Source organism: Camelus dromedarius, chromosome 24 (genome assembly GCF_036321535.1).
Source record: "Camelus dromedarius isolate mCamDro1 chromosome 24, mCamDro1.pat, whole genome shotgun sequence".
Lineage (NCBI taxonomy): Eukaryota > Metazoa > Chordata > Mammalia > Artiodactyla > Camelidae > Camelus > Camelus dromedarius.
Window position 1 is genome coordinate 22,756,829 of NC_087459.1, and position 27,343 is coordinate 22,784,171.

The 27,343-nt window shown below is 38.4% G+C and overlaps 1 protein-coding gene and 1 non-coding gene across 2 annotated transcripts in view; one reads left to right on the forward strand and one right to left on the reverse strand.

Annotated features, from left to right (window-relative positions):
* Positions 1-27,343, forward strand: part of LOC105089694 (S-adenosyl-L-methionine-dependent tRNA 4-demethylwyosine synthase TYW1) — a 127,824-nt gene that overhangs the window by 73,837 nt on the left and 26,644 nt on the right. The gene's annotated exons all lie outside the window — the stretch shown is intronic.
* Positions 2,229-2,301, reverse strand: TRNAA-CGC (transfer RNA alanine (anticodon CGC)). The gene has a single exon. It is a non-coding gene; the product is annotated as a tRNA-Ala (tRNA).

Sequence of the window (27,343 nt, forward strand, 5' to 3'; positions counted from 1 at the left end):
TTTTTTAAAAAAAAAAGAGAGAGAGAGAGAGAGAAATCCATCTTGTACAAGATGGCACTGCCTACCTTTAACAGGAGACTTTTATCAGCAGTGTGACCAGATGTGTTGGTACGTTATTGTGCCAGGTTGAAGATCCAGTAGGAAATTGAAGTAATGAATCCTTTTCCATGTTTGAGTGGTAATACTGATATTCTTGAAACCTCACGTTTGAAAGACAAGAATAACCCCCGCATTACACATTCTTGGATATTAAAGGTGACCATGAGTCCTCTTTCTTTGGACGGGAGCAGGTGCTGACCTGATGTTATTGGAGTAACTTTGTTCCACTGTTAAGAAAGGTCATTGTACATTAATGAGGTAGATCTGTATCTAATATTTAAATAAACCAATGTATCCCTGTGGCCCACAACCAGCAGATTTTAAAAAACAAATATTTAGCATTTGACGTTATATCTCTGATTATAAATATACTACATGTCAATTATAGAAATTTGGGGAAAGTAAAGAGAAATTTAAAGGAGCAAGGAAAGAAGTTAATTCCAGGACCTTGAAACTACTACTTCTGACATTTTCAAGTAGTACTTCTATTTCATCCTTTGGGGAAGGGGGGTGTGTTTTATTTTGCAAATAGAATTCAATTTTATATGTTGCTTTTTGTTGTTGTTAACACCGGGTCATAAACATTTTCTCATGTTATTAAAATTGCTCTATGATCTTCAGATTAAAGACAGCCTGGTTTTTCATCAGTAACAGTGTGAGACAATAGAAAATATATATAAATATTGGCCTCTGCCCCCAGTTCCTGGCCCAGAGCTCCTAAAACCCTTGTGATTTCCTTACTGATCAGAGGATTAGGAGCATCTTTCATTCTATAAGGCAACTCTGAGTGGGCTCCTGGATGACTGCTGCATGGGGGCTGGTCACCAGAGAAACTAAGCTGTACCTAGAAGATTGGAATTTTCAGCCCCTCACACACACCTGTCTAGAGAGAGGAAGGGGCTGGAAATGGAGGTGATAATTGATCTTGCCTGTCAGAGGAAGCCTCTATAAAAATCCCTCTAGGGGTTTGGGGAGCTTCCAAGTTGGTGAACACATCTACATTTCAGGAGGGTGATGCGCCCCAGCTCCATGGGGACAAAGGCTCCTGTGCTTGGAGCCCTCCCAAGATCCTCGCCTTACGTATTTGCTCATCTGGTTGTTCACCCGTGTGCCTTAATAAACTGGTAAACGTTAAGTGCTTTCCTGAGATTTGTGAGCTGCTCCAGCAAATTAATTGAACCTGAGGAAGGAGTTATGGGAACCTTTGATTTGGAGCCCATCAGTCAGAAGCACAGGTGACAGCCTGGCCTTGGGATTGGCATCTCAAGTAGTGTGTGGTGTCAGAATTGAGTTCAATTCAGCTGATATTGCAGAGAATTGCTTGCTGGGGGAAAATCCTGCATACATCTGGTGACCAGAAGCGTCAGAAGTGAGCGTTGTATGTGGCTGGTAAAGCAGACACACGGGAGGAAAGACTGGGGTTTTCTCTGCCTGCTCGTCGGCCTGGGTCGCGGTCTGGCCAGAGTGTGTTCCGATGGGCTTCTTCACACCGCGGGGGCCTGGCTGTAAATCAGCTTCCTGTCCTGAGCCCGCATGAGAGGGGGCTTTGTTGCAACATGCATCTTTTACTTTTTAACATTTCTAAAGTCAGATGCAGCCAGCGGTGGCATGTCATATTTAATTGGTAGCATTATTACTTTCATAAAGGAGAGACATAAAATAACGGTGCATAAAATAATTGTGTGTCTTACAATCTAGAGCATCTTAGAGTCAGTGAAATAGCATCATCTTCTTCCCTCCCTCCCTTTTCGGGTGAGCTAATCTCCCCTCCGTCATTCTTACTAATGCCCCTGCTGATTGACCTGTTCTGTTTATTTCCGCCTCGCATCACTGATGCTAGAGTCTGCTCTCGAGCCCTGGCCCATCTGGCCGTAGCCTGGGTATCTGTTTCTGATTGTTATCTTAAGCTTTATCCTGCCCTTCACCTTCATCTAACCTGTGTGAGCCCCTCCGTAGGCTTGGATCTCCCTGGGTGTCGATTCCATCCAGCCTGGATTTACTGCCCTTTCCCCCTCCTCTGCTTGGCTAAGAGGATATTTTGGCTTTAGCCACTTTTTAAAAACATTTTTTATTTATTTTTTATTCTTTTTGGTGGGGGAGGTAATTAGGTTTTTATTTAGTTATTTTAATGGAGGGACTGGGGATTGAACCCAGGACCTCGTGCATGCGAGGCATGAACTCCACCACTGAGCTATACCCTCCTCTCTGGCTTTAGTCACTTCTGAATTCAGACCAAGACCACTGTGCTTTGTCTCTCCAGCAGTGTTTTCCAGAACCAGTGTCTGCAAACTGGTTGGCTCCCCGCCGTCCCAGGAAGTTTCCTAGTAGACAGGTTTTCTCCAGATGTGGCTTCTGCCTGAGCTTGTCAGGGAAGCACGAATGTGTTGCCTCTTGGATTCATGTCAAGGCATCGGGTGATGTCTAGTAGATAATTGGTTGTAAAATGGGATTGTATGTATTTTTACGACTGTACTTAAAAAAATAGATCATGAACAACTGTGTCAACTTCTGTCACCATAGATTAATTTTGTCTATTCTAGAACTTTCATATTTATTTTTGTTTTGACTTTTTTTTTTTTTTTGCTCAGTATCGTGTTTGAGATTTCTCCATGGTGTTATACGTAACAGTGCATTCATTTTTCCTGCTGTATAGTATATGACTATACAACAAATTATTTAATGTTCCTACCATGGAAGACTCGGAAGAAAAACAGAGCCTTCCTCCCTGGGTCCACTGGAGGAGCTGGAAACCCAGGGGAGACCCCTCTGTGTGGTGCCACCCTGGCCTGGGGAAGGGGCGGTGTGGTCTTACAGGCAGCCCCTCCTCTTCCCTCCCAGTGCAGTCTGTCCGGGCCCCGGTGGTGCGGGAGGGCCTTCAGCCTCAGCCCCGTGTTTGAGAATTCTCACTGAGAATAGTGCTTGATTGTTCTTCTTGTGAGAGGGGGTGAAGTCAGGAAGCACCTGTGCCCCCATCTTGGTGATGTCACTCTCACATTAATTTTTATATGCGTTAGAAGGTAGCAGGGTTGGGGGTAATTTTAAATTTTGAAATCTGGTAGTCTAAGTTCTTCCAGGTTTTTCCTTCAAGATCTAGTCGTCTTTGTCTGTGTGAATTCTGCCTCTAGTGACACGCTTCAGAAGTCCTCACCCACTCCTTCTGGCCTATAAAAATATTTATGTATATTTTCCTATTCTTTCATCCGATGGACATAATCTCTTAAATTATAAACTGTCTTTTGTTTCACATGGGAAGAAAATGGTTTTGGATTTAATCATTATAATAATGTGTAATTTAAAGTGCTACCTGATGAACTGTGAAGACTGTGACAGTGGTCTTTATAATTTGATGAAATGTAGGTTGATATACAATATAGCAATATAATAAAGTGAGGTCAGCATGCAAAACTTAAAATGATTGATTGCTGAAACGAGTTTATCTTAGTGATTGGAAAAAATTTCAAGTTTTCCCGTTTTATTTTCCTAAAGATCTTTTGGTTGAGAGTTGGTTGGTTCAAGCGAAATCCTTCCTCCACCACTTTCTAGAAAGAAACGTGCTAGAACCGACGGTTCTCCTAGGCAAGGCCTCCGCCTTCCTGCTCTCTTGCCCTTCACTCCTTATTTGTGGTTACCGTCTTCTAAGACGCAGACTTTTTCTTCATTCTTTTCTAAGGGGAGAATTATAGAACATTCCTAACTGACCTTTTCAAAGACTATGTTTGATGGTCTTACCTAACAGGAGATGGTGAAGAGCTCTTTGCTGTTCCCACTGGGTGAAATGCTCCCAAACCCATAAAAAAGGGGTTCAAACTGAGTAGGAGTGGGAGGGAGTCAGCGCTGTGTTGCCGGTTTAAGTAAGGCCTCTGGGAGGATTTGCTGGGTGACTTAATCTATCTACATGGCTGAACATCACCTTCCCCACTGGATAGATTTGTATGTCTGGAGGTCTGAATGGAGACCTTAAAAGAAAATCCTTGAGGCGGCCCTATGGGAGGAATCCTCAAAGCTCGCCCCGCACCAGCATGCGGTCAGAAGGGCCTTTTATCCCCCGCGTACTGTGGTGCCGAGTAAGTGCTCCTCTAAAGAGGCGTCACAACCGCTGCTGGAGAGGACCTTGTCTTAGCAACAGAGAGAGGTCCACACTCTCACCCCAGGCACCTCTTCCTCTTGATCGCAGAGTATTGAGAATCACACTTAGACCAAGAGACCCGGGAGACAGCTGCTGATCTGGAACAGGCCTTGTGCTCTTACTGAGTGGCTGAAGTGGCTTTCTCAGAAGGGCGCTGGGCAGCGGCCTCCCTGGCTGAGGGCTTGCTTTGCCAGCGCTGCCTGTCACAGAGAAGAGTAGGGTGTTCCGGGCCGGCCTCTGCACTGGCACCCTGTTCTGTGGAGCGTTGGCTTTCGTGAGGCTTGGTTTCTAGAGCATGTGTAGCCTTCTAAACCTGAGAGAGTGGCAAATAAAATCCCGTGTCATCTTCTAGGCCAGGGCATGGTCATTCCCTTCAATACCCTTCTGTGTTTGTGTGTCCTGGATTCTGCAGGCCTCCTGGTTTGGGCTCCCCTCAACCAGCTGTGGCTCACTCTTCATACGGACCCTCGGAAATGTACAGTATTTAGCCAAGACATCCGTGTGGTGCCCAACAGGGGATGGAACCTTCTGGGCAGTCAAGGATGTCCAGTGATTTTGGAGAATCTCTAGGTACTGCTGGCAGATCATCCTACATCCATCCGCACATTGGTAGACCTTCTAAAGCAAGGGCTTTGTCTGGTCTCCAGCTATCGAGTCTCATTTTAAAGTGATCAAGGAAGTTGGGGAAGGATAGGGTCAGTGCTTGTGGTTGTCCTTAGCCAGAATCAAATGCCATGAGAGTATAGAAATGGTGACTCAAGGACAGGGTACTACTCTGACCAGCTCAGTCAGATACCCTGGCAGGTGTGATCTACACGCAGCTGGCTCTGTTTGGGGGTGCTCTCCAGTGGGCCAGTGCTGTAGCACATGTTCACGGTGGTAAAAGGTGGAAGAGGTTATTCGTTGGACAGTTGGCTGTTCTTGCTATGGTGAACCCTGTTCAGGGTCTGATCCTGATTCTCAGCATCGATAATACTACTAAGACAGTAGGGAAGATAAACACATGGCCTACCGCACTCTTGTGACAGCATTCTGACTGAAGAGCCTGGCTCCAGGGCCACGCTGCCTGTGTTTGAATACTGGGTCCACCTTGTGGAGCTTTGTGATCTCGGGCAGCATCCCTGTGCTTCAGTTCCTTCATCTGTAAAATGGGGATGAAGAGCACTCACCTCATAGCATTTGAGGATTAAATGACTTACGGAAAGTGCTTCCTGGAACAGCCTGTAGAACAGGGTAAGATTTAATAAATGATAACTTATTTATAACTCTTCAAAATGGTTTAATGAAAATTTATACTCTATTTATAATCTATATACCATGACTTTATATGTCCTGAGTTTTAAAAATACATATTCTTTTAAGTAAAAATTACTCAGTGAAAACACTGACCTACATTTATATTTATCTTGGATATGTACATTTTAAAGCATTCTGAGTTTACCTGGTCTCTCTGCTTCGAATGTTTATTCTCAAGACCAGAAATGACTTTTTTTTTTTTTTTTTAAACTCTGTAACTCTTTCTAGGCAGGAAAAATTCAGTGCAAGAGGGAGGCTCTGAAAAGAGTTTTGATACAAGTATCTGCAGTATGTAATCTTCCCTGCTGCCTTACTTTGTATGCATTTATAGATCCTTTTTTATCTCAAATTTTTAAATGGAACATATATTTGTAATACTTGAAGCAAGTATAGATAGACACATACGTACACAAATGTGTATACAGATGTATGCTCAGATGTATGGCATCTCTGTTTTATTTACATATATAAAGTATACCTACATATATTTTACAGTATCTACAATAAAAAGTGTAAGTCCCAGAACATTAGAAACAGTAATGGTTACCATATGATAACGAAAGTTTGTTTCCCTCTTAGGATTATATTTTTTGTGAATCATCATTTTACTTCATGATCTATTAATGTGACAGGAAAAAGATCTTTTGCTTTCTGCCTTCAGACCTTGTAAGAATACTAAGAGTCAAGCCTCTTGTTTCTTTGAATTTTTCTCAGTTATGTAATGGTGTGTTTTGGGCTAGGTATAGTTCTGAAAAAAAGTTTTAAATTAACTTTTAAAATAAAGCTAATAAAGTGAATATAGTTAGTACTAAATTTAAAAAGTAGTAAAGTATTTTAAACTTAATAAAAATGCTGCTGCCAGTCATTAAGAAAAGACCAATAAAACAACAGAAAAATAAGCCAAAGGTACAGACCCTTAATGGAAAATGAAATACAGGTGGCCTTTAAATATAGATTAAAAAAAATCAGTGAGGAAACAAGTACTCTCATACACCTTTGGTGAGAATGTAAATTGGTACAGTCTCATCTTTGAAGGGCACTTTTATGCTGTCTATTAAAAAAAAAAAGTGAGTATGCCTTTTGACTGAGCGATTCGTATCGAGTAATCTACCCTGAGACATAGTTCCATCCACATAAAGTAAAATATATACAAGCTTATTCATTGCAATATTATTTATAATAGCAAAAGTTTGGAAGCAAACTAAATATCAGTAGAGAACCAATTAAGTAAATTATGATACATCCAGACATTTGAATTCTTTTTGACTTGAGCGTCTGGAGGTGGAGAGAGATCCTTGGTTGTTGCCCTCTTTGTGCCTTTTCAGAGTGTTATTTTTTAAAAGGATAACCATCAGAAGCGGCCCCAAGAAGGTAATTTTTTTCTAGGGAAAACAATTGTAAGAACTGTTTTATGTTCTTCTTCTTCTTTCTAGTATTAAGTCACTACCAAAGCTTGAGTTAAGGCAGAGGAGGAGGTATAGAAACTGAAAAGCCGCTAGCAGAGAGCGGAGATGCGATGGAAGTCAGGCCACGGTGGTTAGAAGTGGGTATGTTAATTGTCTCATGTACAGACATTTTCATCTTGAGCTCTTATTTCATCAACATTACATATTTTTGTTTTTCCTAAATATTCTAACCAACACATAATTTCTCAAGACTTACACTAGTAATTAGTCATCTTAAATGTGTTATTTGATCACATTTGATACCATGTTTCTAAGAATCATTGACTTTTCTTTCATACTCCATCTCCAGTTGTTTTTTGTTTGTTTGTCTTTCATCCTTTAGAAGCTTTCAAGCAGTGGTAGTTTTTGTAGTTAGTGTTTAGTGAAAGCATTTGGCCAGAACCTCATGGGGGTCTTTCCAGTGCCAGAAAGCGAGTGAAGGGGAGGTAGGTGGCTCCACCGTGGCAGCACTGTACCAGCTCTGTGACGTTGGCTAAACTACTGAACTCTGTAAAAGCCTTTGCTTCCTCACCAGTTAAGCGGGATTAAAGTGGTTCCTAGTCCTCCAGATTGTGTTGTGGGGTTAAATAATGTAACACAAGTAAATAGAATAATTTTTGGTTACCCATGATTCTCACCACTGTGGAGGCTTTGTTCTTACTGCATTCATTTAAGCCAGCTCTTACTTCGAGCTAACTATGTTTTGAGTCCTGTGCTAGGTCCTGTCCAGACAGAATTACAGCTAGGATGTGGTCCGAGCCCTGGAGGAATTGCGGTCTCCCGGGGACAGATGCAGGCAGACCCCGCTTCACTGTACTTCACTTTTCTGCAGATACTGTGTTTTTTCCAAATTGAAGGTTTGTGGCCACCCTGTGTTGAGCAAATCTCTCAGCACCATTTTCCCAACAGCAGTTGCTCACTTCGTGTTTCTGTGTCACATCTTGGGAATTCTAGCAGTATTTGATACTTTTTCATTACTACTGTATTTGTTAGGAAGATTTGTGATCAGTGATCTTTGATGTTACTACTACAGCTAGCTGAAGGCCCCGATGATGATTAGCATTTTTAGCAGTAAAGTATTTTTTAATTAAAGGATGTACTTTTTTTCAACACGATGCTATGGCACACTCAATCGACTATAGTACAGTGTAAACATAACTTTTGTCTGCACTGAGAAACCAAAAACTTCACGTGACTCGCTTTACTGTGATTCTCGCTTTACTGCGGTGGTCTGGAAGTAAGCCTACAGTATCTGAGGTCTGCCTGTAGACAAATAAACAGTTCCAGCACATGGTGACAAGTGCTGGGGTGGGAGTACGTACAAGGTAAGGAGAGACACAGGGCTCAGAGTTGGGAAGGAGGTTTCTCAACCGTGGTTAAAAAACGAAAGCAGATCTATACTATGCAAAAAATGAGAGATGATCTTAAAGGTCTAGCTATCCATAGATCAGTAGTGCCTAACACACAACAGAGTTTTTTTTAAAAAGTCAGTCAAAATAATTCTGTGGTTCTGAAAACATTCGATTAGTCATTTGAAGCTGAAAATGTGTACTAATTACTTTTTTGACCTAAAAACTATACTGAACAAAAACACTCATAATAGTTTTATAACTATGAGGTCGTGGGTGATATTTTAACATGTTTTCCAGTTTTTATTAAAAATATACAAAATATAAGAGAGGAACAATTTATATTTTATCTTTAAAATTTGCTATAATTTTATATTGATCATTAAGATAGCAGTGGATAATTTATCCAGGAGAAATTTCTAGATCTTGAAAGCCTAAACAACCAAGTTACACAGAGGAGTTACATTTTGGGTGGATGATTTTCAGGGCCAAAGCTTCTATTCCATCTGAGAAAATGTCTTTTATATGAAGCTCGCTGTGTATTAAGGTCAGCCCTGAATAGATTGTGGCTTGAATAATAGTGAATAATACTGACACACTACAGCTCAAAAAATGAGAAATGGTTTTAAAGATCTGGTTATCCACAAGTTAATAGAATTTTACCTACCCTCTGATCTCTGATTCATATAATCAGATCCGCTGAAGTAAGATAGAGGAGGAGACATCTTTTCCAAATACAGGCACACTCTGCAGACCATCTCCCTATCAGTTGGTTGTTGGTTTCCCAGTAGAACACCTTTTGTTTTTAATACGCAAACATACAGCATGGAAGTCTTTCAGGACAGTGTTTTAGATTGATATTTACTAGGGCGACAGCTATGTTTATTTTCCAAAACTTAATATAGCATTTAAAGCAAAACAGTCTGCAAGAAAAGCCTTGACTGGCATTCCAAATACAATTGGTAGATCATCAGAGTCAGGTGCAGGCGATTTGAAAACCCCATCCTGTCCACCGAGGGAGGTGGGCTTCTCCACAGGGCCGGCACTGAGAGAGGCCCTTTTCTGTTCTGAGCAGTTGCTGCTAATTTCACCTTGTTTGTTTTCAGTTTTTAAATCAGGAAATGGTGTTTTACACATTTTACAGACTAACACAATAGTTGCTACATTTGTGGGCGTTTTACTCTGTTTTAGCTTCATTTTAAGAAAGTCTTTGGAGGCTTTGAGTTGATGTGTAACACATTTTAACTTTTCCCATTTAAAATAATGGGAAAGATGCTTTACTTAGCATTTTTTATGCACACTGTTAGGTTTCAGGAACAGATTACTCCTTTTAACTGGGAGATGCCTGTGTTACTGTTGTTTCATCATTTTAATTAACTAGTGATTATGATGGTTCTTGAAATGTACTGGGTGTGTGTTTTCTATGGTCGTTTTTTCTGGATGTCTTTCTGCTGCCCTCTATATTTTAAATTGCCTTTTTAAAGTTTATAGTATTCAGGGAAGGCCTACTTATATTCTCTTTTATTATCTTTATAGTTCTTATTTAGGCATAAATTTTATTTTTGGATACATTGTCGTAATCATATTGTATATAATCATACCAATCAGCTTTATTGTAACATAAGTGTTTTTCCATCCTCTTGCTCTGTTATTTAGTGATAATGGTGGGTTGCCTTCCTCTAATATTTATAAATGTTCTCTTGTATTTTTATTATGATTCCCTCTTATGTGCACATAAAATTTAATATTCTAGGCCATAAACTTTAAAAGATCAAATTGCAGAAACTGCATTCATTCATTCATTCATTCAACAAATATTTATTGAGTGCTTAATATTTGGTAACGATTCTTCTAGGCACTGGGCAACAGTGAATAAGGCACATAAGCTGCCTGTTCTCTGATAAGAGAGACAGAAAACAAATAGATAAATAAAGATGTACCATTTATAGGCCACAGGACACAATGCCATAAGGCCAACAAAGTTTAAACAGTCAAAGCCCAACTATTTGGCGATTCAGAAGAGTGACTTTGAAATGTTCCTTAGATGAAAGGGAATCAAGACTGCAATTACAGGCATTTGTAACCTAGTGGAAGTCAGAATACTGCTTAACAATATCCAGAACTGAACCAAAGGTGAATTGTGTCACTTGAGATTCAGATTAACTACATATAGCAGAGATCCCCAAGTAGTGAGTGAGATAATCAAGTTAGAAATGCTTTTCCTTCTAATGTCACAGAAGCCCAAATACAGGTGAACCAAGGGCTGACATTGTGGCTGTGAGATAACAGAAAATGTATGCGTTGGTCTCTGTCCCCAGTTCCTGGCACAGATCTCCTAAAATGCTTGTACTTTCCTAAGTGATAATATGTGCAATAAGAGCATCTTTTATTCTAATACTGGTTTTTGACTCTGCTTCCTGACAGAGTTCCTAAATCCTTGCAACTTCCTGGCTGATAGCAGTGTCTTCTGTTCTAATGAGGTGACTCTTGGTGGTCTTGTGGGTGGGGACTGGTGACCAGAAAGACCAAGCCATGCTTAGAAGCTTGGAACTTTCAGCCCTATCTCATATCCTCCAGGAAGGAGTTAACGATCGATCATGGTTACACGATGAAGCCTCCGTAGAATTTCCCCAAAGTCCAGGGTTCAGGGAGCTTCTGGGCTGATGAACACCGGAAGTGCTGGGAGAGTGGTTCCTGGAGAGAATATGGAAGCCCCTCACCCCTTCCCACATACCTTGCCCTACTCCTCTTTTCTATCTGGATGTCCGTCTGTATTGTTTATCATATCCTTTTATAGTAAACTGGTATGTAGTAAGTAAACTGTTTTCCTGAGTTCTGTGAACTGTTTTAGAAAATTAACTGAACCTGAAGAGGTCGTGGGAATTGCGGATTTATAGCTGATCAGTCAGAAGCACAGGTAACAACCTGACCTTGCAGTTAGCAACTGAAGTGGGGTGGGGCAGTCTTGTGAGACTGAACCCTTAACCTCTGGGACCTGATGCTGTCTCCAGGTAGATAGTGTCAGAACTGAGTTGAATTGGAGGATACCCAGCTGGTGTCACATACTTGATTGGTAAGGGTAGAAAACCCACACCTCTGGTGTGGGAAGTGTTGTTAAATGTGGTAGCAGTGTGAAAGTAAAGGAGAAATGTAGGAGAGAGATTGAGTTTTTCCTTTTCAGTGGTTTCATGTTATCATCAGAGACCCAGGTTCCTCTTTGACATTCAGCATATGACTTTCATTCTGAAGTTTACTTCATGGTCCAAAATGCTTGCTAGAGCTCCAGCCATCATGTTAGCATTCCAGCTTTCATTTTGAGCATGCTGTACAAGGATGGGTATAAGAAGGGCACATCTTCTTCCTTTTAAGATAATTTGCATAACTCTTCCTTTTACATCTTCTTGGCCAGAGCTTAGTCCCTTAGCCACATCCCGCTGAGGGAGGCTGGACAAAGTTATCTTTCAGCTGAGTATACTGTTGTCCCCAAATAGTTCAGATATTCTGCTTATAAGGAAGAAGAGGTGAATGGGTATTGGTAGGTGACTAGTAATATACATCAACAAGCTAAGCATTAAATTCAGGTGTTGGATGTACGGAAGGTTACTGATGCCCATTATCCAAGTAATCTCAAGGGTTTGCTGGAGATGAGATGGAAGGCAGATAGCATAGTGCTTGTAAAGACAGAAAACAGATGGCATCATGGAAGGGAGACAGAGGAAGACTTTGTGATGTGTTTGGGGGTGTTGTCTGTTGCTTGGTTTGAAGGGGAGGGGGCCTGAACGTGAACATGCAGGCAGAGAGGAGGATGTGAGAGATAGTTGGTCTTTCAGTGTATCTCAGAGAGGGCTATGTGTTATTTCTGATTTCTAGAGTAATGGTTTTATCAGTGTCAGGATTCTTGAGTTATCGTGATCTATGTGTTATACTCACTCAGCACACTGTAATTTAATAAGATTTTTTAAAACAAGTCCTGGATGGCAAGTTGGAACTAAGGTCACTTGCCAGGGTTTATTTGAGAGGTAGGTGTATTTGTCCTAGTGTGCATAGATATGGATTTTCATCTTGCATAGAGTGGGAGAGGAGTACCCAGGTGGTTTGAACAGACATTTTCAGAAATGACCATCACTTTTAATTTGTTTTTAGTGATATTTACTTGAACATTTCAAATAGTATTGAAGGAAACTTCTCGTGTTTATCAAAGATCCACTGCCACAAAATGGATATAAGGGAAGCCAGCAGCCCCCCATGTCGCTAAGAGACCCGTGGACACTTTTTCCTGTCATCTCAAAGATTTCATCCTCTCTCATTTCTCCCACGTGGAATCATTCATGGCCATGCATCTCAAGTCTTTTTTTTTTTTAATTTTGGCTTAGGTATTGCTATTTTGGAGATTAGAATTGAACCTTTTTATGAGAATCATTGTGTTTGACTTATGAAAAGAGTTTGGAGAAAAGGGATGTTAAAAAGAATGGTCAGAAGCTAATTTCTTTCACTTATTGAAACCAGAAGGAAGGAAGCGCTTTCTCAAGTTGACATTTGAAGACCCTTATTAGTGTCTTTGGGAAATGAAGATAGTGGAAACTATGAGTTCTCAGTGACTTAAGGCAACGTGACGATAACTTGCTCCTTTGACGTGGCCCAGAAGAAGCTGGTATATGTGGCAGAAACTCATTCGCCACTTCATAAGAATAAAAGAATTATGCCATTAGATCCCTCATAGTCTGAGATATTGGACTGAAGTAAATATCGTTTATAGTAGTCATTGGCGCCTTCACTTCACCCATCCATAGAGTGGGGAAAAAAGGCGTTTTGCTGTTAAACGTGTTAAAAATCATGTGAATAGAATCTGAGCAGCCCTTGGAGTTTATTAGCTTTATCTCCTGTAGCTTTAGAGTCTCTGATGAGATACCTTCTAGCTTTGGAGTTTGTAAAACAAACGAAATAAACCCAAATCAAAAAACCGTTGTCTGCCTGTATTAAAAACCTGAAGGGGTTGTGTCAGTCATCTTCCTCCCAGCTCATGGACGGCATGCATCTCAAGATATCGGGAGACCCTGACTTGGTCCAGTGATTGAAGGAAGCTTCCATTTTATATTGCCACAAAGAGCATTTCTGTTTTTCCCTCTTCCTGGTTCATGATGGAAAATTATCATCCTTTGACTTTATGTACTTTGAAAATAATCTGGTAGACACCGAAGACACTGGATAATCCTTCAGTTGTAGGTCTGTTTGTGTATTTCTGTAAATCCATTTTTATATATAGTGGCTAACATTTGTAAATCTCAAGTTCCCAAATATATATCTTTCTACCCCCTTTCCCTGGTGACCATGAGATTGTTTACTAAGTCTGTGAGTCTGTTTCTGTTTTGTAGATGAGTTCATAGTGTCCTTTTTTTTTGTTCAGATACCACATATGAGTGATATGATACAGTATTTTTCTTTCTCTTTCTGACTTACTTCACTTAGAATGACAATTTCTAGGTCAATCCATGTTGCTGCAAATGGCATTATTTTATTCTTTTTTATGGCTGAGTAGTATTCCATGTATAAATATACCACAGCTTCTTTATCCAGTCCTCTGCCGATGGACATTTAGGGTGCTTCCATGTCTTGGCTATTGTATATAGTGCTGCTGTGAAAATTGGGGTGCAGGTATCTTTTCGCATTAGAGTTCCCTCTGGATGTATTATTTGTGTATTTACAACCCATTACAATTCAAGTGCATCTTCCTCATCTTCCCTGGGGGCAAAGCAGTGATTATTTTTTGGACTCCTGGTTGCCAGTTTCTGGGAGTGGTAGGTTGTAGGCGCTGAGGACATGCATGGATGAAAAATTGCCTGCCATATCAGTAAGCAAAGGATGTTTGCAGCCATCAAGCCACTACAGCCGCCTTTGGTGGTGAGCCCTTAGGGAACTCAGGATGGAGACAAACAAAACTGGTGGGCTACTGGCTGCCAAGCCCTCAGCCACTGCAGTACCCCAAGAGTGTACCCGAGGGGACTCAGGATAGGAAAAAACAGGATACTGGCCCTAGATGCCTAAGGTGCGTATCAAAGAAATGATTTCAGTGAGCTCAGACTCTTGCATCTTCCCATACACAGAAAAGCACCAAATCCATTAACTTCGGAGGTCTATTATTTTTTTTAAAATTAGCAGTAAACTTTTAATGTTCTGACTACCTGGTCTTTGTTGTAAAAACTCCTGTATATCCTGGCTCCTCTTTTTTACCTCTTCAGAGCAGTCCCTTGGAGCTTCTAAGAGGCTGCCTCCTGGCTTGAAGTCCTCAGAAAGTTTGCCAAATAAAACATAATTATCAACTTCTACAAGGATAGGAGGAAGACTGGAGACCATCTTATTTTCCAGAGCTTACTCCCCATAATCTCTAAGAGGGAAGTAGAGGAGAGCACAAAATCCCCTCCTGCCCATCTTTTAGGTGTTCCCATTTAGTGCAGCTGCGTTTTGAACCCAGTGGTGTCTTTACCAAAAATAAAGATTATCTTCTAAAAATTCTCTGTAGTAGGAAAAGTCATGTTTGAAGAATCTAATTTAGCATTTAAAAGAAAATTTAGTTTGAAGTTGGGAATTAGAGTGAATCAGTGAAAGCCTTTCTATGTTCATTAAATAAAAGGACAAAGGAAATCATATTGAATACAGAGAATATTAATAACATTGTAAGAGTCTTTAATTGGTGATGGATACTATTCCATTAATTTCTCCTTCTCTGTTCCTTGCTTGCAGTAACATTTCAGACTCCCTTACAGCAACCACATGATAATTTTAAATTTATTTTGTTCTGTGTTTGTGCATAGTGAGTAAAGCATTTGTTTTTTCTTTCCTGTCTGACCCGTGACTAAATTGTTGACTTTCAGGTTCCGCTGTAGTTCAAGAAACCTGAGAATTTGATGCTTAAAATGAAAAGCCTGGGGATAAATTTTATTTAACCTATTTAGTTTATCATATTTTAATAAGTGCCCCTTAACACATACAGTTAGCTTCCTGCAGTGCCCCGCCCAAGGTAGCTTTATACCAGACGTCACCAGAATTTAGTGAAATTAGAATTTCCTGTGTCCTAATAGGTTCTAAAGTGCATTTTTACGGCCTGTGTTTGTCTTTTTAGTTATTACTCATTAACTGTAATCCAAAAACCTCCTCTGCTCTATCTTTTATTTCCTAACCTTTTTGTCTCTCACTAATACCTATAGCTCTTTTTTCTAACATTTCCAATAGTATTGATTCAGAATCCCTGTACATTCTCATTTAAATGTTTATAGTTAAGGAAAACACATACAGGAATAAATCTATAAGTGGTGGAATTTTACAAGCAAAGAACCGGTGATCTGCTTGTAAACATCATGAAATGGTCACCACAATAAGCTTAGTGAACATCCATTGTCTCATATAGATACAAAATTAAAGAAATAGAAGAAAATATATTTTTTCCTTGTGATGAGAACTCTTAGGATTTACTCACCTAACAACTTTCATATATAACATACAGTAGTGTTAATTATATTTATCATGTTGTACGTTATATTTCTAGTCCTTATTTTATAACGGAAAGGTTGTACTGTTTTTGGTTCATTACTATTTTTTTCTTTTTGAGATGTTTGTGACTTTCATTGACTTCCCAATGCTTTTTATTAAAGACTTAAGATCTCTTTCTATGTGTATAAAGATACACACATGAACATATATATGTGTGTGTATCTATCTATACTTTTCTAAGGGTGGTGTGAGACGGGTTCTTTTCTCCTGTATGGATAATTGATTGAAGCAGCATCAGCTGTTGAATAATTCATCCTCTGCCCCATGATTTGTAGTGGCTCCCTGTTGTAATCAAGTTTTCATGGCTATTTCTGAACTTTCTACTGTGTTATATTGGTTAATTTTTCTATCTTGTCACATTACCACACTAAGTTACTGTAGCATTATAATAAGACTTGATATTCAGCGCAAAAGACTCCTCTTTCTTCTTTAGAATTGTTTTGCTTATTCTTAGCCCCTTAATACATTTTCATGTTTGTTTAGAATCATTTTGTCAGCTTTCACTCAGACACACACACGTGCGCGCGCGCACACATAGGTAACTTTGGGATATTGATCGGAATCACACTGAATTTATAGTTTAATTTGGGGAAGTTGCCATCTTTATGAAGTCATGTCTTTGGTTTAAAGTTGCTTGTTCTATCACTTTAATTTTCTTTGACTAAAATTTATCTCCTATTTTGTAGATTCTGTTGGCAGTCTTTGTAAAATGTTACATTTCCACACATTTTCAGGAATTGTTTGCAGGCTCCTCTTGAGTAGGTGGTTGGTTTTGCTCACATGTGTGCTCTTAACAGGCAGCTAGGTCCAATTCCTGGTCACCAGGCTGCTTCACTGCAAATTTTTAGCCAGCTTTATCTATTTAATTTTCATTTTTTCATTGTATCTATGTGTCATTACAGTGGGGATGGCTCAAGAGATGGTTTCAGGTACACCTTTGACTCTGCGTTCATTAATGTATTGTTTGGTAAATTATGCAAATTAGATAAGTAAGGATTTTGGATGAAGGCTTAAGTTTTGGCATTTTTGTGTCCGTGTAGCAGGTACCAGATGCCCTTCTTCCAGGCTCATGTTGCTGTCATTCCCGATTCACTTTCTTCCGAGTCAGACGTGAGGCGAAGTGCTGTACCCTCAGGCACGTCTTGTCACTAACGAGCTGTATAGGGAGGAAGCCCTATAGGCTGACTTCAGGGGCTGAGTCACTTTCTAATGAGTCTGGTTTTGTTTTTCTGTTATTTGTGTGTGTGTGTGTGTGTGTGTGTGTGTGTGTGTGGTTTTTTGCAGAGCCAGGCTTGGGCACAGGGAAGTTAATTGGTGAGTTAAAGACAGTCTGAACATTCCTTGACTACAAAGTATATGCATTTGGACAGGAAGGGAGCCTTCAGTATTTAATATTTGGGACATGAACTTATGAATTGTTACAATAATATTTCTGGAGAAATGGACCTATAGGACTTATTGATTTTAGAGTTGTATTATTCCTTTCAAACTTACCGTGTCTCTATGGCTTTGTGGACGTGCTTTGTCTATGTTGAGATATCCTTCTCACACCATCTCTGCACTCTGCGTCCAGGTGATTCTGTCTGTCTGCACCTGCTGCAGGATGATGGAGAGGCTTTTGCCTGAGGGAGCTTTGCCAGAGTTTTGTTGTTGTTGTTGTTGTTAATATCCTTGGACATCCAAGTGGATGTGCTGCTTAGGTGGCTGGCGTCTGTGTATGCACCCTGGTGTTGGCTGTAACATAACCTTCTATTTACTGATTTGTATCACATTGTTCCTCTGACGTCTATTTATTCTTATGTAGATAGGCTAGCTCTCTCACTCACCTCGTGGTGGTGGCAGTAGGCTTCTCAGTGTAGATCTCCCGCATGGAAAGGAGAGAGCATGGCCCTATGACTTTGTGGTCAGCACTTGCTTCCTCTAGAAATCTTACTGTTTGTTTCTTCTCTTTTATTTATCTTGGTTTTGTCTTTAGCTCTTTACAGTCTATCTCCCTTGTAATCATCTTCTTGTTCTTGTTCTCCTTTTTCCCCTTTTCCTTGCGTTCCCATGTTGTGACTTTCGTATTCTGGTCCTCAAGGGCACAGGCCATTTTCACACTGCGAAAGCTGTTCTGTTCAAAATGCTGGTAGAACTTTACCTCTTCTGTTCTCTCCCCACCTCCAAAGGATGGAGAAATGTCACTCCATATTACTGCTTTGCTTTTCTGACATGCAAATACTGGTGCTTTTTTTATCCTCTAGACAGGATATTTTTTTCTGCTATTGAGTATTTACTTACAGTTTTTTTGTCTCATAAGCTGCCAGTGCTCTTAGCCTCCTTTGTATTTGCGTTTTGCTCTTCTCAGCTTTCTCTTCCTGTGGCTTTTCAAGAGATGAACTTATGGTATCCCTTTCACTGTATGTCCATCATGCAGTAGGCCTTCCATATCCTCCAGTTCTGCACCCACAGATTCAACCAATCACGAATCTAAATTATTTGGAAAAAAAATTCCAGAGAGTTTTAAAAAGGAAAATTTAAATTTGCCTTGCACAGCAACTGTTTGCTTAACATTTACATTGTATTTATAACTATTTATGTAGTATTTACAGTGTATTAGGTATTATAAGTACTGTGCCATTTTGTACATGAGACTTGAGCATCTGAAGATTCTGATATCTGCAGGGGTCCTAGAACCAACCCCCTGCAGATACTGAGTGCTGACTGTATACATTATAATGTGACTGTGTGTGTATTTTATATAATATATATATATATATATATATAAATTTAAAAAATAATGTGTGGTTTCACCCTCCTTCTCCTCTTTCGCACAAGCAGCATCTTCCCGCGTATTAACCATGTTACAGAAGGATGTCAAGCCCTTTTCTTTTTGCTGTTCTAAGTAGCATAGAGGTATATGATTCTTCAAACCCTGGCCACACTCTGTCTCATATTCAAGTTGATTTGTGTGGTCTTCTGAGGCTGTGCTGAACCTCAGGCAAACCTTTTTCTTCTTTCTTCCCCAAATTTCTGGTCTTTGAGCAGGAGAATTTTGTTTAAGACATCTGTCTAAGGATAGTTGAGACCAGGCATATCAAGAAACTGTTAAACTGATCCATTCTCATCTCAAGAGTCAGTATTATTAAAAAATGTGTACATGTCTGTACATGTTTTCTGATCCCACAAGTTTTCTTGTCTTTCCTTCCCAGCCTTCTTTGCTTCCCCTGTGTATTTGTATTTATGTCATTACTACTATGGCACATGTACAATTTCGGTTTTAGCTTTTAAGTAATTCCGTGCTATTACATAAAAATCATCCTTCATTGCTAAACATTCTTCTAAAACAATTATTCGCAATGCGAACAAGGGTAAGGGAAAAAACAGGTCTTCCACCTCCTCTCTCCCCCCTTTTGAGAATCATGCCTGCACTGAGCTCTCTTACTGTTAAGAGCGCGTTTCTCCGCCATGTTGGGATTCATGACTGCTGTTCTGAACTAACCATTTTTAGTGCTAGTTATATAGCTATGTCATAAATCATCTAGCTATTTCTTGAGATTGAATATCTTGAGAGTTTATAATATCTCATTATTATAAATAAAGCTGGAGTGAACATTCTTGTTCATCAGTATTTGTCCACAGTTTTTTTTATCATTTCCAAAGACTTAAATTTTTAGAAATGCAATTATTGAATCAACAGATTTGAATATTTTTCAGATCCTTTAATCATGTTGCCATGTTACTTTCCAAAATGTTTGTACTGAATTATGCTTTAACCATTAGTGAATGAGTATGTCTATCTTGCTATACTGTAGGCAGCATTGAATATTGCTATTTTAAAAAATCCTTGCCAATTTGATAAGCTAAAACAGTACCTCATTACTGCTCCAATTTGCATTTCTTTGATTACTGGTAACTCAGTACCATATTTTAGGAGACCGTTTTATCTTGTTTTGACACAGCCTCAACTCAAGTTTGTCTTGAATTGCAACTGTCAAGATAAATTGTTGAAATTAAGAGCTGTAGTCCTGGGCTATAATAACCTCATCTGGAATATGTAGCACTGAAAGCTGCCTAATTAGAAGCAACAGAATTCTAACTGATGACTGTATATTTAAGAACTTTTTTATTACGGATTTTAAAAACACTCAAGAGAAGAGAGAAAAATAGAGGAAATTCCTCCATAACCATGATCTTAGCTTTGACAAGTATCAGCATTCTACATTTCTTGTTTCATCTGTCTTCCCACCTTTTGGGGGGGGGTGGGGAAACATTGGAATATTTGAAATCAAATAACAAATAGTATCATTTTATCCATGAATACTTGTGTATATAACATATAAGGACCTTTTAACAATCGAATGCCTCCCAGCACTTTGCATATATTTTCTTTATTTTTAATAGGATTTAAAAAAATTATAGTTGATTTACAGTATTATTTTCGGTTGTACAGCATAGTGATTCAGTATTTTTGTAGATTATACTCCATTATAAGTTATTTCAAAATAATGGCTATAATTTCCTGTGCTATACAACATATCCTTGTTGCTTATCTGTTTTATACATAGTAATTTATATCTGTTAATTCCATACCCATAATTTGTCCCTCCTCCCATTTGTCTCCTCTTTGATAACCACAGGTTTGTTTTCTGTATCTGTGAATCTATTTGTATTTTGCATATACATTCATTTATATATTTTTTAGATTCTATATTCTAACTCCTTCTTTGTCTAACTTATTTTGCTAAGCATAATGTTCTCTGGGTCCATCCACATGGCTGCAAATGGCAGTATTTCACTCTTCTTTATGGCTGAGTAATATTCCATTATATATGTATACCATATCCTCTTTATCCATTTGTTGATTGGCACTTGGATTGCTTCCCTGTCTTGGCTATTGTAAATAGTACTCTGGTGAACACTGGATGTGTACATCTTTTCAAATTACTGTTTTGTTTTGTTTTGTTTCCTGTATGTATACCCAGGAGTGGAATTGCTGGATCATATGGTAGTTCTATTTTTAGTTTTTGAGGACACTCCATGCTATTTTCCATAGTGGCTACACCACTTTACATTCCCACCACCCAGACCCTTTCTTCCACATCCTCTCTATTCTGTCCTTTGTTATTTGTGGACTTTTTGATGATAGTCATTCTGACAGATGTGGGGTTGATATCTTATTGTGATTTTGATTTGCATTTCTCTCAGAATTAGTGATTTTGAGCATCTTCTCATGTGCCTTTTAGCCATCTGTACCTCTTCTTTGGAATTAATAGGATTTATTATTGGAGTATCATATATACAGAAGAGTGCACAGAACTTAAATGAACAGGTTGGTGAATTATTACAAATTGAACATACTTCTGTGTTGAGCAACAGCTCAAGAAATAGAATATTAAGGGCACCCAAAAGGTCCCCCTCCTGTACCACTCATGCCTCTCCTGTTCATTAGCCCCTCTTCTATCTAACCTTTAGTCTGACTAAACATTTGTCAGTTTTGTTGATGTTTTCATAGAACCAACTTTTGTTCATTGTTTCTCTGTCCTGTTTCTTTTACCTCTGTTCTCATCTTTATTATTATTATTATTATTTTTGCTGTTGGCTTTTGGTTTAATTTACTCTTCTTTTTAGATACTTGAAGTGTAAGTTAGGTTATTGATTTGAGATCTTTCTTCTTTTTTATTGTAGGTGTTTACAGCTGTAATTTCCCTCTGAGCACTACTTTCTGTGTTTTCCACAAGCTTTGGTATGTTGTGTTTTTGTTTTCATGTATCTCAAAGTATTTTCCTTTTTCCCTTGTGAGGTTTTCCTCTGGCCCATTGATTACTGTGTAGTGAAGAATTAATTTTATCCAAGAAAAGAAAACTGGCTCTTGCCCTCTGTTCTGAGAAGTGATCTCTTGATCCTTGGAATGTCCTATCTGATAGGAGTGTCTTGTTTGCCTAAGGCCTTTGGTCACTGAACAGGCTAGTAATGTGATTTAGGTTGGAAGGTTTGGAACATTATTAGTTTTATTCATTCCATTACTATTTCCAATCTCTGGAGGAACTGGTGACTGACTTTGAACCTCCAGGAGGGTCTGGAAACCACAGTTTAGCCATGTGGGCAGTATGTGATACAGCGTTAATAAAAACTCTGGACTCCAAAGGCTAATGTCGGAATTTCCGGTTGGCAATGCTTCTGATGAGAAATTGGGTGTTAATTTTATTAAGAATCCCTTATATGTGACTGTTCGGTGCATGTATGTTTATAATTGTTATCTCTTGTTGGTGAGTCAACTATTTAACAATATATAAGGATGTTTGTTGTGTTTTTAACAATTTTTACTTAAAGTCTATTTTGTCTGATAGTAGATAACCAACCCAGCTTTCTTTTGGTTCCTATTTGCATGGAATATAGTTTTTCCATCATTTCACTTCCAACCTGTTTCTATCTTTGGATCCAGAGTGAGTCTCTTGTAGATACTGAGTTGGTTACTTTTTCTAAAAAAATTCATTCTACCCATCTTTGTCTTTTAATTGCTGTGTTTAATCAACTCTCATTTAAAGCGATTATTGATAGGGAGGGACTTACTTCTACTATTTTTCTGGTTGTTTTCTATATGTATTTTATCTTTTTTGTTTCTCAGCTCCTCCAGTACTGCCTTCTTTTGTGTTTGGTTTTAAGTTATTTTCTTAATGGTTATCATGGGGATTACAACTAAAATCTTTAATTTGTAGCAGTCTAGTTTGAACTGATCCCAGATTAACTTCACTAATGTACAAAAACTCATTTTTTATGCAACTCTTATCTTCCTCCTTTTCTTATTAATTTCACAGATTATGTTTTATACATTGCATGCCCATTAACATAGAATTATAATTATTGTTTTATGTATATGTCTTTTGAATCACATAGGAAACAAAAAGAGGAGTTACAAACCAAAAATAGAATAAATACTGACTTTTATATTTACCTGTTTAGTTGCCTTTATCACAGTTCTTTATTCATATGTTTTCAGGTTGCTGTCTGGTGTCCATTTACATCATCCTGAAGGACTCCCTTTAGCATTCCCTTTAAGGCAGGTCTGCTAATGAGGAACTCCCGGAGCTTCTGTTTAACTGGAAATGACTTAGTTTCTCCTTTACTTTTGAAGTATCATTTTGCCAGATGTAGAATTCTTGGTTGATAGTTTTTTTTTTTAATTAAAAAAATTTTTTTTAAATGGAGGTACTAGGTATTGAACCCAGGACCTTGTGCATGTTAAGTATGTGCTCTAACACTGAGCTATTACCCTCACCCCTTAATAGTTTTATCTTTCAGCAATTTAAATATGTCATCCCACTGTCTCCTGACTATTATGGTTGATGATGAGATGTTGGCTCTCATCTCACTGAGAATCCCTGTACATGACGTCCGTCTTGATGCTTTCAAGATTCTCTTTGTCTTTGTCTTCTGACACTTTGAGTATAATATGTCTCAGTGTGCAGCTCTTTAAGTTTATTCTAATTGGAGTCCATTGAACTTCTTCAATATATAAATTCATGTTTTTCATCAGATTTTGGAAGTTTTTGGCCACTCTGTTTTCAAATATTATTTTTCCCATTTTCTCTCTCTTCTCTTTCTGAGACTTCCGTAAGGCGTATGCTGGTACACTTCATGGTGTCCTACAGGTCTCTAAAGAGAAATGCAGATAAATACCTATAACCTTTCTCTTACATCTGATCAGAAGTAGGCACTGTTAATGGCTTGATGTGTTTCCTGTTATGATTTCTTTTTCTGTTGGATTTTCTTCACTGAGTATTATAACATTGTCTTTGCCCTCTTTCCTTGATCTGAATATTCAATTGTTTATTTAGGTATAAATTGTTGTGGTTACTTGGTTGATTTATTTTGGGGGTAATTCTGTAAGTTTTCCTGCTTATCTTGTTTGAATATAACAAATACTTCATCTGGCTGCATCATGAGTTATGTCTCTGAATTTATTTTCTCATTCTTTGCTTGTTTCACCTATCAGATTGACACATTTTGTTTTGTCTCCCATGAACAGTATAAAATAGTTAACTAAAGCCATTTTAAGAAGAGATAGATTTTCTAAAGGACTTAGATTCATTGCTCAATTTCTAGTAGAGGGAATAAATGTTCCTTTGCTTTTAGAAGCAGTGGTCATCAGCGAGGTATTGTTTCAATTTTAAGTTGTTTTTGTTATAAGGAATTTAGATTTAATCTTTTGACAGGTATATGATTTGGTCAATATTCAATTGGTTTTTATAGATTGAGGAGACAGGCAGGAGTGGTGGAGTCTTACCTCACTGGTTTCCTGGCTCCTCTTCTCTTTTGGTATTACCATTGTTGCCAATTTCTTTTCTGCCTCTGGTTTTGTTCATTTACTAGAGTAGAATGTACATTACACATCAGTCAGCACCTTGGTTGCTTTGTTCACCGCTATATCTTTAGCACCTATCATTATGTCTGGCGTGCAGAGGGAACCAGTCACGGTTGGTGGAGTTGATGCTTGTGTGAACAAATAAATCTGTGGCGCTGCAGCTGGTGGTAGTGATGGTGGTAGATGAAATTTATTTGTACTCTTCTATCTGCCAGGCTGTGGTCTGAATTCTTTATTTGCTTTAGTTCTTTTAATTTTGTAAAAATGCTATGAGATGCAGATACTGTTACCTTCCTATTTTTGAGGCATAGCAAGCAGACCTAAATTCACAGTTGACGCCAGAGCCTGTAGCTTAATTGCTACTCTGTACTCTTTTCCTCATCTTATACTTTCCCCTCTTTCCTCTCATCCTTCCTAACTGCTCAGGCCTTTTCTACTTTGCACTTAATCCTTTTTTCCTTCAGTTCCCTTTGATAAGCATTTAACATTTACCTTTGGAATTTTCACCTCAATTTTCATTTCATGTATTTTCAGTCCATGCATTGCTTTCCTCTAAGAAATAAACATAAGTTAAAACCCAATTTTAAAGTCTGTCACAAAGATCTGACCTAATCTTAGAGGCTAACATCTAGGTCTCTTGCCCCACAGCCCAGCTGCACATTCCATGTGATGTTACTTTCAGGTACCCTCCCCCCTCAATATTCTTATTTTTGTGCCCACCATTGGCGGGGGGGGGGGAATCCTAGACTCTCAAATTAGACAATAGATGAAATTATAACATGCCAACTACTTGATATTTTTTATTAATCACACTGTGGCATTTTACAAATTACATTGTAGCTTGAACAGCAATTAGCTAAACTGTTTGCCTGAACTGGTTGCCTTCATCCTCAGTTATGTATTCCATACTGTTGCACCACCCCTGTCCCTACTAGGTAATAGACCACACTCAGAAAATCCTGCAGTAGTAACCAATCTAGATCCTGTGCAAATTAAAGTTACCTACTGAATCCCCAAACTAAAAAATAAGGTTTTATTCAAAATAAATGACTACAATCCAGTTTGTCCTCCAGTTTTTCCTTTTTTTTTTTTATCTAAAAGAAGGATAAAATAAAATGTTAATATGTCCTTTGCAAAGGAAATTCCAGCTCGCACCTCTGAAGCAACATCTGCACTCAATTTTTGTTTTAATTTAACCCAACTTTTTCCCATAGACTTTTAGGAACTGCTTTACCTAATTTTAAGCAGACTTTAAAGTCTCCAAAACCATCCCAGTGAGCAGTCTCCCTGCAGACACAGAGAAACTCAGAATGTGAAATTGATAATTTGAAATAAAATCTAATCAAATAAAACCTGTAATGACATTTCTTTTTCAGTAACCCCGTACTGCTTCTCTTTGTTTTTAACAGTCTAAACATTAGTATACTATAGATAAAAAGGTGAATGTACTAAAATTGATTATTTCTGTTGATCAAAAAGATACAAAGAAAGTAAAAAGGAAAGCCATAAAGTGGATTAAAATATTTCTAATACAATTATAATAGAGCTCTTACAGCCAGAATAAAGAAAGAATTTTGGGGGAAAAAAACAACAGAAAACAACCCAGTAGAAAAAGACAGCTATCCCAATAGAGAAATATTCAAAACACTTGAGCAAGTACCTCAGAAAAGTAGAGGTCAAAATGGCTAGAAACATACTCAGCTCCGTTAGTAATCAGGCAAATACAAGCTAGAACAATGCAAGAGTGGCAAAAATTGAAAAGACTAACAGCAGGTGTTGGTGAAGAAGAGAAACAGCTGGAACTCTGATCCACTGCAGGTGGGAGTGTGCAAAAATAAGTTTGGAAACCAGCCTGGCAATATCTTCACATCCCGTGACCCAGCATTTCCACTATTAGGAGCGTCCAGGAAACTTGTGCTTCTGTGCATCAGGAGTCAAGTGCAGTAACAGACATCGCAGGGCTGTTTTGTAAGAGACCCGAACAGGAAAAACCAGCCAGCCAGCAACCACTTTCACTGCTAGTTTTTCATACACTAGAGCACCAAAGGGCAGTGAAAACATGCCTGCAGCGGCAGTCAGCCATGTGGGTAATCTCACCTCAGATTCGGTGAAAGAAGCCAGACAGAATAGCGTTTTTATGTATGTTTTTTATTGAATTATAGTCCTTTTACAATGTTGTGTCAGTTTCTGACGTATAGCACAATGCTTCAGTCATACATGAATATATATATATATTCGTTTTCATATTCTTTTTCACCATAAGTTACTACAAGATGTTGAATATAGTTCCCTGTGCTGTACAGTATGAACTTGTTGTTTATCTGTTTCGTGTATAGTAGTTGGTATCTGCAAATCTCAAACTCCCAATTTATTTATCCCTTCCCACCCCTTCCCCTGTAACCATAAGTTTGTTTTCTATGTCTGTGAATCTGTTTATTTCTCTGATATAAATTACTTTTAATAATACAAATTCAAAAACATTTTCATTAGATATTAGCACAAATATGTGATCGTTATGTAAATGATTATTGCCTAAAAATGATTGTCTGCTGGTGAGCCATACAGATGGCGCTCAGACTCAGGCTAAGGTCTAGTGCATCCCTCAAAGGCTCAGTTCATTGCCAGGATGTTTCTGTTTTGTAAATAAGTTTGTCTTTTTTTTTCTTTTTTTAAGATTCCACATGTAAGTGATATAATATGGTATTTTTCTTTCTCTCTCTGGCTTACTTCACTTAGAATGACAATCTTCAGGTCCACTCATGGTGCTGCAAATGGCATTGTTTTATTATTTTTTATGGCTGAGTAGTATTCCATTGTATAAATATACCATAACTTCTTTATCCCATAATAGCATTTTATGCAGTTTCCTCAGACAGGAAAAGCTAAACTCTAGCATTATGATAACAGCATTGTTTTATAATAAATATCTGAAAAGTGGAAACAATCCAGATGTCAATCAGTGGGGGAATGGTTGAGTAAATTGCTGTATATTCATATAATGGAATAGTAGATAACAAAGAAAATGAACAAATCTCAGCGTGCAGCAACATGGGTAAATTTTTATAAACACTGTGTTGTATGACAGAAGCAAGAAACAAAAGAATATGTGGTTCCATTTATGTGAATTTCAAACATAAGC